The sequence below is a fragment of the Pongo abelii genome, chromosome 16 (assembly GCF_028885655.2).
Source record: "Pongo abelii isolate AG06213 chromosome 16, NHGRI_mPonAbe1-v2.0_pri, whole genome shotgun sequence".
Lineage (NCBI taxonomy): Eukaryota > Metazoa > Chordata > Mammalia > Primates > Hominidae > Pongo > Pongo abelii.
In genome coordinates this window covers 72,363,360-72,379,231 of record NC_072001.2, presented here as the reverse complement: position 1 = coordinate 72,379,231, position 15,872 = coordinate 72,363,360, and the positions used below count along the sequence as shown (strand labels likewise).

General features: G+C 37.3%; 1 protein-coding gene and 1 pseudogene across 3 annotated transcripts in view; both read right to left on the bottom strand.

Annotated features, from left to right (window-relative positions):
• The window catches only part of GLCE (glucuronic acid epimerase), a 125,895-nt gene that overhangs the window by 95,039 nt on the left and 14,984 nt on the right, over nt 1-15,872 (bottom strand). The window lies entirely within an intron of this gene.
• Nucleotides 1-15,872, bottom strand: part of LOC129050147 (histone-lysine N-methyltransferase SETMAR-like) — a 36,564-nt pseudogene that overhangs the window by 5,848 nt on the left and 14,844 nt on the right.

Sequence of the window (15,872 nt, the reverse complement as noted above, 5' to 3'; positions counted from 1 at the left end):
ATAAAAACCTTGGGCACTGAGTCTCTAATGAGCTTCCTGTTCAACTGTATTCACATGTGTTGTCACAATTCATTGTTAAATTAAATGTATCCTGCATGATTCCACTGGGAGAAGATTCATGTAAGCTTGTGCCTTGTTTCCTCCAGACTTCACCCATGAACCTTTCCCATTTGCTAATTTAGCTTTGTATCCTTCTGCTGTGATAAGTCATAACCATGAGTTTGACTATATGCTAAGTCCCAAGTCCTCCTAGCCAACCACCAAACCGGAGGTGATACACTACAATTTGGTACCCAGTAAAAATATCTTTCTGAAATGTTGATGTAATTTTTCAGACACACAAAAGCTGAGAAAATCTGTCACCAGTAGAACTGCACAATAAAAAATGTTGAGAAGGATTTTTTGCAGAAGAAAAATGATACTAAACAAAAACATGGAACTATACAAAGACATGAGGTACAGTGGAGTAAATCTGTGGGTAACTATAAAAGATATTTCTTATTTTTACAAATCTTTAAAATAAAATGGTTTAAAACAACCATAATTACAATCTACTGTGGGGTTTTTAACAAATATAGAAGTAAAATATAGAAGTTGTATAATATAATGTGTAGGAACACTGTGTAAGTTAAAGATATAGAATGTAATCCTAGGACAACCACTAAAAAAGAAAAGAGGCAAAGTTCCTAAGACAATAGTGCAAGTAAAATAGAACACTAAAAAGTTCTCAATCCAAAAGAATGCCAAGAAAAGAGATAAAAATGCAAAGAAGAGATGGGACAAATAAAAAACAAATAGCACAACAGTAGACAAAAGTCTAATCATACCAGTCATCATATTAAGACTAAATGGTCTAAACTCCTGATTGAAAGGGATAGAGATTGTCAGATTGTATTTAAAAAGAAGTAAGGCCCAACTATATGCTGTCTACAAGAAACCCATTTTAAATATAAAAACACATAAAGGTTAAAGGATTGTAACTGGGCTAACACTAATCAAAGGAGAGCTAGAGTAGCTATATTAATATCAGATAAAGTATATTTTACAGTAAAGATTATTACTAAGAATAAAAAGAATAATTTCATAATGATTAAAGGGATGAATTCATCAAGAAGACAAATCCTAAGCTAGTAACAGAGCTTCAAAATGCCTAAAGCAAAACCTGATAAAATTACAAGCACAAATAGACAAATCCACAATTATTGTCAGATATTTCAACAAATCTCTCAATAATGACACAACTAGTAGACAAAAACTTAGTAAGGACATAGTAAACTTGAACACCACTAGCAACCAACTTGATCTAATTAACATTTATAGAATACACCACCAAATTACAGCAGAATACACATCTTTTCAAGTACACATGGAACAACACCCCAACTCAGACTATATTCTGAGCCATAAAACATTCTCACTAAGTTTCAAGGATTTCGAAGCATGCAAAGTATATATTCTCTGATCCCAATAAAATTATATTAGAAATTAAAATCAGAAAAATATCTAAAAAAAAATCTCCAAACATCTGGAAACTAAACAATATACTTCTAAATGTTAGAAAAGAAGGTCTCAAATCAGTGACCTAGGCTTTCACTTTAGGAAATTAGTTGGGGCCTACTGGAGGGTGGAGAATGGGATGAGGGAGAGGATCAGGAAAAATAACTAAAGGGTGCTAGGCTTAATACCTGAGTGACAAAACAATCTGTACAACAAACCTCCATGACACAAGTTTACCTATATAACAAACCTGCACATGTACCCCTGAACTTAAAATAAAAGTTAAAAAAAATTAGAAAGAGAAAAGCAAGCTAATCCTAAGCAGTAAGTGTGTCTTCCTCTTCTGAAGGGAAGTACGCAGGAGAAGCAAGAAAAGATAGATGAGCAGGAATGAAAAACATACACGTACAACAGAAAAGAAATAGAAAAAAGTCAACAAAACCAAAAGCTGGTTCTTTGAGATCAGTACAATGCAAAATGGTAAAGCCACTTTGGAAGACAGTTTGGCAGTTTCTTACAAAACTAAATATACTCTTACCATATGATCCAGCAATCATGCTCCTTGGTAGTGACCCAAATGAGTCGAAAACGTATGTCCTTATGTTTATAGCAGTTTTATTCATAATTGCCCAAACTTGGAAGCCACCAATATGTCCTTCAGTAGGTGAATGGATAAATAAACCGTGGCACATCCAGACAATGGAATATGATTCAGCGCTAAAGAGAAATGAGCAATCATGCCATGCATGAAAAGACATGCAAGAACCTTAAATGTATATATTACTACGTGAAAGAAGCCAATCTGAAAAGGTGACATACTATATGATTTCAACTGTATGAAACTTTGGAAAAGGCAAAGACTATGGAGAGAGTGAAAGATCAGTGGTTGCCAGGGGTTAACTGGGAGGTAGGGATAAACAGGTGGAGCACAGAGGATTTTTAGGAGAGTGGAACTATTTTGTATGATAATATGATAATGGTAGATATAGGCCATTACACATTTGTCAAAACCCACAGAGTGTACAACATCAAGAGTGAACCCCAATGTAAATTATGGACTTTGGGTGATAATGATACATCACTGTAGGTTCAGTTGTAACAAATATACCACTTCTGGTGTGAAATGTTGAAGTGGGAAAGGCTGGTGGGGGGGATATAAGAACTCTGTATTTTCCACTCAATTTTGCTGTGAACCTAAAACTGCTCTAAAACAATAAAGTTTATTTAAAAATTTTTATTAAGTCAATGAAAGCAAATGCTGGCTCTCTGAGATCAATAAAATTAATAAATCACTAGCCAGACTAATGGAGGGGGGGGTGGAGAGAAAATATATAAATTACCAATATCACAAGTGAGAGAGATAAAGACAGACATTAAAAAGGTAAGAGAATGTCATGAGCAACTTGATGTCAATAGATTTAACAATTTAGATGAAACAGACAAATTCGATGAAAGACAAATTATAAAGCTCACTCAAGAAGAAACACATAACCTGAATAACCTTACATATATTAAAGAAATTGAAATTACAGTTAAAAACCACCCCACAAAGAAAACTTCCAGGTCCAACTGACTTCACTGGTCAATTCTAACAAACATTTAAGGAAGAAATAACACTAATTCTAAAAGGCTTATCCAGAAAATTGAAGAAGAGAGAACACTTCTCAAGTCATTCTACAAGGCCACCATGACCCTGTATCAAAACCGAACTAAGATATTATAAGAAAACTATAGACCAATTTTCCTATGAATATAGATGCAAAAATACTTAATATGACATAAATCAAATCCAACAATATGTAAAAAGTACAATACCTCATGACCAAGTTGTATTTTTTGTTTTGTTTTTGTTTTTGTTTTGAGACGGAGTCTCACTCTGTCGCCCAAGCTGGAGTGCAGTGGCGATCTTGGCAACCTCCACCTCCCAGTTCAAGTGATACTCTGCCTCAGACTCCTGGGTAGCTAGGACTACAGGCATGCACCACCAGGCCCAGCTAATTTTTTTTGTTTTGTTTTGTTTTTTGAGATGGAGTCTCGCTCTGTCACCCAGGCTGGAGTGCAGTGGGGCGATCTCTGATCACTACAACCTCTGCCTCCCAGGTTCAAGCGATTCTCCTGTCTCAGCCTCCTGAGTAGCTGGGACTACAGGTGCGTGCCACCATGCCTGGCTAATTTTTTGTATTTTTAGTAGAGATGGGGTTTCACCGTGTTGGCCAAGCTGGTCTCGAACTCCTGACTTCAAGCAATCCATCCACCTGGGCCTCCCAAAGTGCTGAGATTGCACAGGTGAGCCACCATGGCCGGCCCCAAGTAGTGTTTATATGAAAAAAAGCAAGGTTAGTTTAACATTTGAGAATCAATCAATGTAAACAAAACCAAACAAAAACCTTTTATATAGGCTTCTATTCCTTAATGTAGTACACATTTTCATTTTCTTATTCTTTAAATTGTACATTCATGTTAATGTTTTTCTTCATCTGCAAAATGATAATAACATCTTCAAAGAGTTGTATAATTAAATGAAAGCAGGTATGAAAAATGCCCACTGAGGGTAAAAGGGAAGGAGAAAGCAGGATTTCTCCATTATCGTAATTTTGTTTACTTAATCTCTATGTTTCAATGTTTCCTTTTGTAAAATGGGGACACTAATACTCTCTCATCAGGTTGAAGGGAGAATTAAATGATACAAATGTTAAATGTTTGGTATGCTTGTACATAGTAACACAGTCAACATACATTAGTATCTTTTCCTTTCAAGGCTTATATATATTAATAGTATCTCTTATGTAAAAGAAAAAAAATATGGTAAGATGAGTCTTTTCATTTAGAAAAAGCTATGGCCCCAAGTCTAACATGACAGATAACAGTGACTAGCTCAAAACAAAAAGGTGAATGTCAACAATTTAAGAAGCATATATACCCAGTTTCAAACCAATAGTAATGAGATACAGAAACTATAGCTAATACAGTTTATTAACATACTCAGATTCACCATGAACATTAACCTAAGACATGAATAGATAAATTAGTTTTTTATAAGTCAAATTCTTTAGTGTCATCTTAATTTCATTCTACTCCAAATATGAAGTCTTGCTCTTGAGGGTTCTCAGCAATGAAATGTGCTGTCTCTTTTGGTAATAACAACCAAACTTCACCCAGTGTGAAACCCTGGGGTTCTTCAAAAGAATGATATTCCAAGAAAGGAAAAAAAAAAGTGTATATGAGAAAACAGTCAATAATTTGAATAAATGCATCTGTCATACCTTGTAAGCTACATAAAGCCCTAAAGCTTATGATACCTAGTTGATACTTTTAAAACAGCTTTAGCCAGAAAAGGGGCAAAAATTTAAGTAAAAAAAATTCTAGGGAATACTTGAGAAGTAGCCATTGGATACACTAACTAGTAGCTAACTACTCATTAAGCATCTACTTTCAAAAAAGCTGCACACATCCTTATCTTCTTCTGATACACCTTAGATACTCAGAAACTAAGATCAACTATTTTTTGGCATCAGAATTTTCTGTGTTATTCAGGTTTCCTCTCTTTAACTGCCTACAGTTTACTATTAGAATATAATAATTCAGGCAATTTAAAATTGTTTGCTACTCTATATTTATCAAATTGCTTTCATATTAGCTTATTTAACTCTGCAGCATTATGATATATATACATTGGTTTTCATTCATGGTTCCTGGCTCCTAACCCCCATAGCCCTTGTTTGTCTTTTGTTACAATGCTGAGGGTGTGAGGCCTCAGAGGCAGGCCTCCGACCTTCTCCTCTTCTCCTTTTACCGGCTCTATAGCAGGACTTTAATCTTCCCAGCCTCTCTGACAGTGGGTCTTAAGACCCTCCAGAGAGGGTCTTGCCTCATACCCTGGAGGAAGGAATGTTGATGTCATGAGGCTTCTTTAAAAACCCAAGAAAACTAGTTCAGAGAGCTTCTGGATAGCTGAACATATGGAGGTTCCCAGGGGGTAGCATACCCAGGGAGGACATGAAAGCTCCGCATCCCTTCCCCCATACTTCACCCTATGCATCGCTTCATCTGTATCCTCTACATATATCCTTTATAATAAACCAGTAAAGGTAAGTAAGTATTTCCCTGAGTTCTGTGCACCACTCCAGCAAATTAATTGAGCCCAAAGAGGAAGTGGGCCCAAAGAGGAACCCAACTTGAAGCCAGTCGGTCAGAAGTTCCAGAGGCCCAGATTTGCAACTGATGTCTGAAGGATGGTGTGGCCCAGACTTGTGACTGGTATCTTAAGGATAGGTTGGCATGTTCTTAAATTCTCCAGGTAGACAGTGCCAGAATTGAACTGGAGGATACCCAGCTGATGTGCACTGCTTGGTGTGTAGGGGAAAACCCCCACACCTTTGGTCACAGAAGTCTTCTTCTGTATTGATGATTATTTTTGTGGTGGTGTGGGAATAGAAAAAAACACGGTTTGAGAGTTTTCGCTACACTAACTCCAATAAAAACAACTTGACGAGAAGACAGGTAGTTCTCTCCAGGCTTACAGAGAAGCAAGCAGAAGGTCTGAGATGAAGTTATCTGCCCATGATCACACAGATCTGGAAAGCAGTGGAGCTAGAATTAGAAACGTAATCACAACCCAGTCCACTTTCCACTTTACCACAATGCTTCAGGCAACTTTTGACAGAGAGAAAGGAAATACAAATCAAATTACTAAAGTTTCTATGTAAATGATAGCTAAGTCAATTACTGGAGGTTGAAAGAGGTTGAAAACTATTGGTTATAAGGAGGTACAGATTCAAATTTGCCAACTATCTTCAATCTTTTCACTATTCCAGCATTTTTCCCTTTTTGCAGAAAGGAATGCTTAATAATGGCCCTACTCTCTATATGACAGAAAGCTCTCAACATGGCAATTAAACCAATAAAGTATGATGAAGCACATTTTAACTCACTATAAAAATGTAACAGGTAAGAATGAATAAAGAACCTCAGAGCATTAGAACACAACCAAGGCAAACACTGTAAGCAGACATTGTGACTGTGTTCTCCAATATCCACGCCACAACTCTGAGTGGCAAAAACTGGGAGAACTAACTTTAGCTCAATGGTGGATCTATCCTCACTGCCAGAAACTGACTCAGATATGAGGAGGAATGATGTCAATCAGATAGGAGAAGAGGTAGAAAAGGTTTGCTGGTGGCCTCTGGTTAAGGTTGTCCTTTCTGTTAGGAGGAAGCCAGAATTTTTCCTCCTTATAGAACATATAGCTCCTTCCTGGTAACCACTGTATGAAGAGAATCTGAGAATCCCACCCTGGAATAAAGCCAGCACTGTGGACAGCAGAGTGGAACAATGGAAATGATCTGAATCTTTGGTGTCTTCATTAAGGTACTAAACTGACTAATCCTAAAGACTGCCTTTCCTCTGGACTTCTAGTTATGTTAAGCTAATAAATTTCTTCATTGTGTAAGGTTGTTTGAATTGGGCTTTCTGATACCTAAAGTTGAAAGACACCTAACTGAAACATATTAGTGATATAATACATGTAGCTGATGGAAAGCAAAAGGTGCTTAAGAACCAACATGGCCTCTTGGATTTCTAAAAATATTTTAAGAACACTGTTATTCTATTAGTGGGTAATTTAAATGTAGTAATATAAACTAGGTGAAAAAATTCTAGAAATACTTTGGGAAAGAGATGAAAGAGCTCTATGCTTATTTTTTATAATTAATATTTTTCTCTGATTTGGGTATTCCTGAAAGACTTGGTGGGAGGTAGGATTCATAACGGAGGAATGTCATTATTCCGCATTGCATGCCCAGACCTACAACTAAATTGAAGAAGTGGCTGGGAAGCTGTAACAAAAATCATTATTAATGGTTCAGGATCAGTATTAAGCCATGTCCTACTGATTTCAATATTGGGATTGATGTTCATTCTATGAAAAATTCCTGGATGTTAAAATATAGAGAATGCCTATAAATTCTACATGATACTAAAAGGGATGTGACTACGAAGACATCAAACTGGAATAAACCTTAAATTCTAAACTGCACTAGAGTTTTTGCTATTCTCCAACATCAAATAATGTACCTTTTGTGACTCTGTTTCTGGTGTTTCCTCTATTTGGGATGTTCTTCACTGGTTCTACTAGTTAAAGTCATTCTTGCTCTAACTACAACTTGGTTCTCTGTTATCAGCATTTCCCCTGAAGCTTTCTCAAGTGTTATGTGTTATCCCTCCTAACTCCTCATACCACAGGGCCTGGATGTGAAGGTAGGTCTTCTTGATCCTATTGACCTAAAGGAAGAAACTGAAGTAAAATTAATATAGAGAATTTATTTGAGCCAAGGTTGAGACCTGCAGCCTAGGACACATTTCCAAGTTGCCTTGGGGAGTGCCCCATTCAGCCTTTGTTACCAGCAGGTTTTTAAAGGCAAAGGGGGACAAGGAGCAGACTGATACACAATTGTTTGGCAGGAGTTCTCATTGGTTTACAGAAATAGCATTGATTAGTGATTGACTATATATTGTCGAACTATAGGGTATGAGTTATGGCGTCTAGCACATGGCATTTTATGGCTACTTGGTATCAGTCTAGAGCCCACACAGCATGTGGCTTCCAGAGGTAATTATTTCATTTCAGTGCCTCTCTAGGCCTGATAATGGTGGCTCAGTTCCTCAGATTAAAAGCTTCTATTCTTTCTCAATCCTAGTTGCCCATTCCAGACAATTCTTCCTAACTGTTCCCTAAAAACATTCAAACTGAAATCTCATCATCAGACTGTAGCCGTTCTTTATTGCAGTTATCTATCAAGCTCTCCACTTTATTTCTTGAAGATTTTAGCTGCTTGCTCATTACACCATCATTATTGTCATAATGCTTGAGAATCTCATCATCCACACAATCCTTTCCAAATTCTTGCTTGTCAGTTTCTTATTATCAGAAAGGAAGTTCTGCCCTTCAGTAGATCTAGGATCTTCCACTGATCCTACCCTCAACCCTATTTTATACTCATTCCCATATAGTCAAACCTTAAACCTTCTCAATTTCAATAAATGCAACCCTTCCAAAATGCCATTTTTTGTTTTGTTTTGTTCTGAGACAGGGTCTCACTCTGTCGCCCAGGCTGGAGTGCAGTGGTGCAATCACAGCTCACTGGACTCAAGTGATCCTCCCACCTCAGTCTCCTGAGTAGCTGGGACTACAGGCACGCACCGCCACACCCGACTAATTTTTGTATTTTTTGGTAGAGACGGGGTTTCACCATGTTGGCCAGGCTGGTCTCAAACTCCTGACCTCAAGTGATCCACCTGCCTCAGCCTCCCGAAGTGCTAGGATTACACGCATGAGCCACCACGCCCAGCCTCAAAATACCATTTTTAAGTATCACACTCTGATACCAGCTCACTACCTCTAATATCCTAACTCCAAAAATCTGCCAACCCAACAGACCTGTAGTCCACTAATCTGACGACTTCTGCACTTCCTTTTACCTTCCCATGTCCTCAATCCCCTTCTTACCCAAATTAAATCCATATTCAATCATTTACTCACTTCCTTCCTTTGCATACACGCTTCACTACTTGTCTTCCTTCTGACTATGTCAATCTTGCTTGGCTAAAGTTGTTACCAATGCAATTTTCTGCCTATTCTATGTTGATACCTACAGAGCTGCATGTGGCTGGATGGACTCTCTCTCTTTCTCTCTCTCTCTCTCTTTCAGTGCAATTTTCTGCCTATTCTGTGTTGATACCTACACAGCTGCATGTGGCTGGATGGACATGCACTCTCTCTCTCTCTCTCTCTCTCTCTCACACACACACACACACACACACACACAAATACACAATGTCTGATAAATTGGTTTCTCTTTAAATTCGTGGCCAGGAACCTCAAATGAGTTTCCTTAATGCTGACTGACAATTATACCTTATTTTCCTGATGCATACATTCTGCCACTCTCTTACATAACTATTTCATACTTTTAGCTCCTCAATCTTCCATCACCTTCCCTCTCATCCTCACTTTTATCTTATGACCCTGTGTCCTATTTTACTAATAAAATACTAGAAGCAATAAGAAAAGAACTTCTACAAACTCTCAAACCACATCTACCTAACTACGTCTGTGCCCACATATTCTGATTCCTCTTTCATTACTAGCGTGAACTATTTCTGCTCTACCCAAGACCTAACCTTTTTACTTATGCACTAGATCTCCATTAACCACCACTACCTCTTCATCTATCCCACCAAATTTTTCATTTTTTTCTCAGCCTCCTACAAACACGTCAAAACAAAAACAAAAAACAAAAAAACTCTTTGAACATCTCTCTTAAGTTACTATTCTATTTCTCTCCCTCCCTCTTCAGCAAAATTCCTCAGAAAAATGATTCTTTCTGCATGTCTCCAATTTCTCACTTCCCTTTCTCTTGAATCCATTCCAATGAGTCTATTTCCCCACCACTCTATCAAACCTGCTCTTGTCAGAATCACTAATGAATTCCACATTGCAAACTAGAATGACCAATTCAATTACCAGTTCTCTTTACTGGAACTATGAGCAGCATCTGACAAGAGGTTCATTACTCCCTCCTCTCAAAACACTTTCTTCATTGGCTTCCAAGATTCCATGTTCTCCTGGTCTTCCTCTTGCCTCAGTGATTTTTCCTTCTAAGTTTCCTTTGCTAGTTCTTCATTTCCCAACCTTTAAATGTTGTAGTGCCCCAAATCTCTGTCCTGGACCTTCGCCTCTTTATGCTTACTCCCTTAGTGAAGTCATCTGATCTGATTTCTTTAAATAGCATCTATACATAATTCCCAAACTTAAACCTCTAGCCCATTCCTTTCCTTTGAACTCTAGACTCAGAGAGTTAGCAGTCGTCTCACTTAGAATACCTAAGATATATCTTAAATTTACTTTGTCCAAGATCCAACTTCTCTCCTCCAAAATCTTCCATCATAGTTTTACCCACAACAGCAAATGGGTAACTAGCCTTCTAGGTGCTCAGACCACAAACTTTTTTATCACCCTTAACCTCTGTGCCTCCCTCTTTTTTCTCTCCCTGCTTCCTGGTCCCCCAAATTCTGTTGACCTCAAAATGTCAATTACTCACCACCTCCACTACTACCATTTTGGTCCAAGCCATCACCTCTCACCTGAATTACTGCAACAGTCTCCTAGATGGTTTCACTGCTTCTGCCCTTGTTCTCCTTTAGCCTACTCTCAACAGTTGCCAGACTGATTCTTTAAAAGTCCAATCATGTCACTATTCTGTTCCAACTCATCCAATGTCTTTCTATACCACATATCACTTAGTCTAAAAGCTGAAGTCCTTAAAATGGTCTATAAGACCTTGCTTGACCTGGCACCACAACCAGCCCATCACCAGTGCCATCATTACCTTTCTGACTTCATCCTACATTATCCAGTCCTTTACTCAACTCCAATGACAAGCTTCTTCAAATGTAAATACTGCAGGCATGCTCCAACCTCAGAGACTTGGCATTTGCTATTCCCTGGGCCTAGAATGATTTGTATTTGTGTCATATCTCCTTCACTGACTGTCTTCATGATATTTAAAAGTCACCTTATCAGTGAATTTTCCTGGCCATCCTTTAGAGAAGTGTAACTCCTCCCATACTTTATTCCCCCTTCCCTGGTTTATTTTTCCTCTTTACTACTTATCTTCCAACATGCTGTAAACTTACTTTTTTTTTAATTCTCTTATCTAAAATGTATGTCTTCTCAGGGTAGGGGTAGGGATTTTTACCTGTTTTGTTCACTGAGGTACTTACAGAGTCTAGAGCAGTGCCTAGCATAAAATGGTCAAATATTTGATAAATGAATAAAATCACAGCCCTCCTTCAAGGATGATGCCAAATTATCCACAGTATTAAGACTATACTAAAAGGGATCACTAAAAAAAATCTTTCTTTCAACTTTCTTATTTTATACATCTAGTTAGTTAGTGGTGTTTAAGCAGAATCAGAACTATAGCCAGTTCTCCTTATAACTATACTAATTATTTCCATGAAGATTTTTCTGATCCTTTTTTAATATTTGATCACTCATAACTCTCAAAGCAATAAATACGTTCTTTTGGCACTTGTTATTGTTTTGGTTTTTGAGACAGAGTCTCACTCTGTTGTCCAGGCTGGAGTGCAGTGGCGCATTCACGGCTCACTGCAACCTCCACCTCCCGGGCTCAAGCAATTCTTGTGCCTCAGCCTCCTGAGTAGCTGGGACTACAGGCATGCACCACCACGCCCAGCAAATTTTTGTATTTTTAGTAGAGACAGGGTTTCACCATGTTAGCCAGGCTGGTCTTGAACTCCTGACCTCTCAAGTGATCCGCCCGCCTTGGCTTCCTGAAGTGCTGGGATTGCAGGCATGAGCCACTGTACACAGCCACTTGTTTTGTTCTTTGTACTGAATTGTTGGTATATCTCTATTATCTCCCCTATAAAACTATATGCTCTTTAAGGCCAGGAGTTACGTTGCCAGTGGTCAGGATGAGATATGACTATATAGGGATGGCACAGGGATTTCTGTTGTGATGAAACAGTTCTGTATCTTGACTGTGGTGGTCAAAACTACACATGATAAAACTGCAAACAATTACACACATACAATGAGTACCTGTAAAACTGGTGAAATCTGAATAAAGTCTTTGGATTGTACCAACATCAATTTCATGGTTTTGATAGTGCACTAGGGTTATATAAGATGTTACCAGCAGGGTTTGAAATTGGATGAAGGGTATATGGTACCTCTCTGCACGAATTTTCCAACTTTCTGTGAATCTATAATTACATACTACAATTTTTTTTAATGTAATATTCTCTTGACAAGAAATAAATACTCAAGCAGTATAAAAGTGTACACAACCAAACCCAACCACAGTCACACCGAGATCTGATTTCCAATCTCCTGGTCCCTTCTTTTAGTCCCTCTTCAGAAGGAACTATTCCCTTTCTTGTGTATCCTTCTAGAAAAATCTATGCATTTTGAAGCAAAATATGTTTATTAATGTGTGCATATGCATGTGTATTTACACCAACACATACACAACTTATTTATAGCAATATAAGCGGCATACCATAAACACTGCTCTGCAACTTACTTTTTTTTTAACCCAATAATGTGTCTTAGAGATAAGCTTATGGAGAAGTGCTCCTTCTTTCTTTTTTTATGACTATATGACATCCTATTGTGTGGCTATATCATCATTTATTTAACCAGACTCCTACTAAGAGTCACTTATGTTTTTTGATAATATAATTAATACTATAAAGAGCAAAGATAAATTATTTAAAATTGAATGAAAAAGTATGAACATTTATCATTTTAAGATGTAAAGTCAACTTGTCCTCCAAAGAAATTGCACAATTTGTGTTCCTGCCTACAGTATATAACAGTGATTCTAGATATCTTTGCCAGTGCTGTGTATTATTGAGCTTTTTAATCCTTGTCAATCTGATAATCAAAAAATGTTCTCGTTTAAATTTGCATTTGAATAATAATAAAAATAAATTTTCATAGAGCACTTACTGTGTGTCAGATATTGTTCTGAGAACTTCACATATATTAACTTATCTAATACTCGTAACAGTCCCTTGAGGTAGATGATATTGCTATTATTAGCCACATTTTACTGATGAGAAAACTGAAGCACAGGAAGGTTAGGGAACTTGATCACACTGATTGTTAGAGAACATGCAAACCCAAGCAGACTGACTCTAGAGGTTTACATTTTAAACAATATATTAAGTTTTTTGTCCAGCTTTCCAAAAATATTTTCTTATGCTTAAAGCCATTTGTATATTTTTTTGATATTAGCTACATGGTTTTGTCCTCTGCCCATTTTTCTGCTGGATTTTTTATCTTACTCTTACCAAGTTACAAGATCTCTTTGTGTATTAAGAAAATTAGCCCTTTATGATAAATATGTTATTTCCAAAAAAGGTAAAACAGATACCTACCCTGTGACCTGGTCATCCTATTTAACCAAAAGAAATGAAAATGTATGTCCGTATAAAGACTCATACACTAATATTCATAACAGCTTTATTTGTAAATAAAACTGTAAATAACCCAAATGCTCATCAGCAAATGAATGATAAATTTTGGTATATCCATATAATGGAATATTACTGCAAAAAATGAATGATTTATACATGCAACAACAGAGAAGAATCTCAAAATAATTATGTTGAGTGAAAAAAGCCAGACTATAAAGAAAAGTACATACTGTGTAATTCCATTTATATAAAACTCTAGAAAATACAAAACAATCAATCTGTATTTACATTAAGTAGATCAATGGTTACTTTGAGATGGTGGAGTGTGGAGGGGCATGAAGTAAAGATAATAAAGGGGCATGAAGAAACTTCTGGAGATGATGGGTATGGTCACTATTTTGAATGTGGTAATGATTTCACAGGTATATACCTACATCAAAACTTACTAAATTGTGTAATTCACTATATGCCAGTTATACTTCAGTGAAGCTGTTAGACAAAGGGACTCATAACATATTGTACTATTGTTTTAAAAATTATCAAGAAATGGTGATGTCTCCTGTTTAACTTCCTTTATATTTATCATAAAGAACACAAGCAAGGCCGGGCGCAGTGGCTCACACCAGTAATCTCAGCACTTTGGGAGACCAAGGCAGATGGATCACCTGAAGTCAGGAGTTTGAGACCAGCCTGGTAACATGGCAAAACTCTGTCTCTACTAAAAATACAAAAATTAGCTGGGCGTGGTGAAACCCCGTCTCTACTAAAATACAAAAATTAGCTGGGTGTGGTGGCGCATGCCTATAATCCCAGCTACTCGGAAGGCTGAGGCACAAGAATCGCTTGAACCTGGAGGCAAAGGTTGCAGAGAGCCGAGATTGCACCATTGCACTCCAGCCTAGGTGACAGAGAGACTCTGTCTCAAAAAAAAAAAAAAAAAAAAGCAAATATGAAATGTTACTGATTCAGCTTTGAAACATTATCCACTTCTTTTTTCAAAGTCATAGTTCAATTTGAGAGTGTCCTGATTCTAGTCTAAGTCTCAAGAACCAACTAAAACAACTCTTCCAGTTGTGGTGGACATTGTACAATCAAAACAAAACAGAAATTTAATGCAGAGATTGAGAAACTACAATCATTATCAGTTATTCAATTTCAAATTCTTGAGTACATCAAAATGGCCTAAGTCATTCATTCATTTATTCCACTAAGATACATTTGAAATCTGCTATGTATGAGGCACTGTTAAATGCTAGGAATAAAGTGGCAATAGAATGTCATGAAGATAAGACAATTTAAGAGCCTACCCTGAATGTCACTGATCTGCTTTATGCTAAGTTAATGTTATAAATATGTACTTAAAGTTATACAAAAATGTTACTTTTTATTTGTATTCTATATTGCGGTGCCATATAGATGTTTGGGGAAAAAAACAAAAATGGGCCAGGGGTGGTGGCTGACGCATGCCTGTAATCCCAGTACTTTGGGTGGCTGAGGTGGGCAGATCACCTGAGGTCAGGAGTTTGAGACCAGCCTGGCCAACATGGTGAAACTCTGTCTCTACTAAAAATACAAAAATTAGCCAGGTGTGGTATTGCCCACCTGCAGTCCAGCTACTTGAGAGGCTGAGGCAGGAGAAGCGCTTGAACCCAGGAGGTGGAGATTGCAGTGAGCCCGAAATCACACCACTGCACTCCAGCCTGGGCAAAAGAATGAGAACCTGTCTCAAAAAAAAAAAAAAAAAAACAAGGTTCCACTGAAAACTACTAGACCACAAAATTTAACTCCTTTTAGACTTTAATATGTGGAATGCAAAAACAATCAATCCCATGCCAAATAAAAAGTGGCTCTGAATTATCAATTTTTCATTATTTCAATTATTTGAGAGATATACCATTAGTATATAATGCACATGTAGCTTCTAAAAATGAGTAAGTGAACAGTGTTACATGACAAAGTACAATGTAACATTTGCCAGCCAGTATACTCACCTCCCTAGTTGTGATTTGATGTTTTCCTGCTCAAGGGTTCTAAGGTTATATACTCGGTAAATTCACACATTTCCTGAGTGTCTTCAGAAACTTTATTTGTTTTAATTTAAGTAAAATAACTGGAAAATAGCAATTTACATTGCAGAGATGCCCCCACATGAAGAAGCAGTAAAAGCCTATCACGTAACAGGAAGTCATTAGCTTCAGTGAAGAAGGCAAACAGATCTCTGATATGGACCCAAACTTCCCCTGAGCAAAAGCCAATCAAAACAAAATATGACAATGCTACCTTGATTTTAAAACATGCTAAGTCTGGAACACCCACTGGGTATGACAAGTATTTTGTACGGGGAATGAAGAATATACAAAACGAAGCTG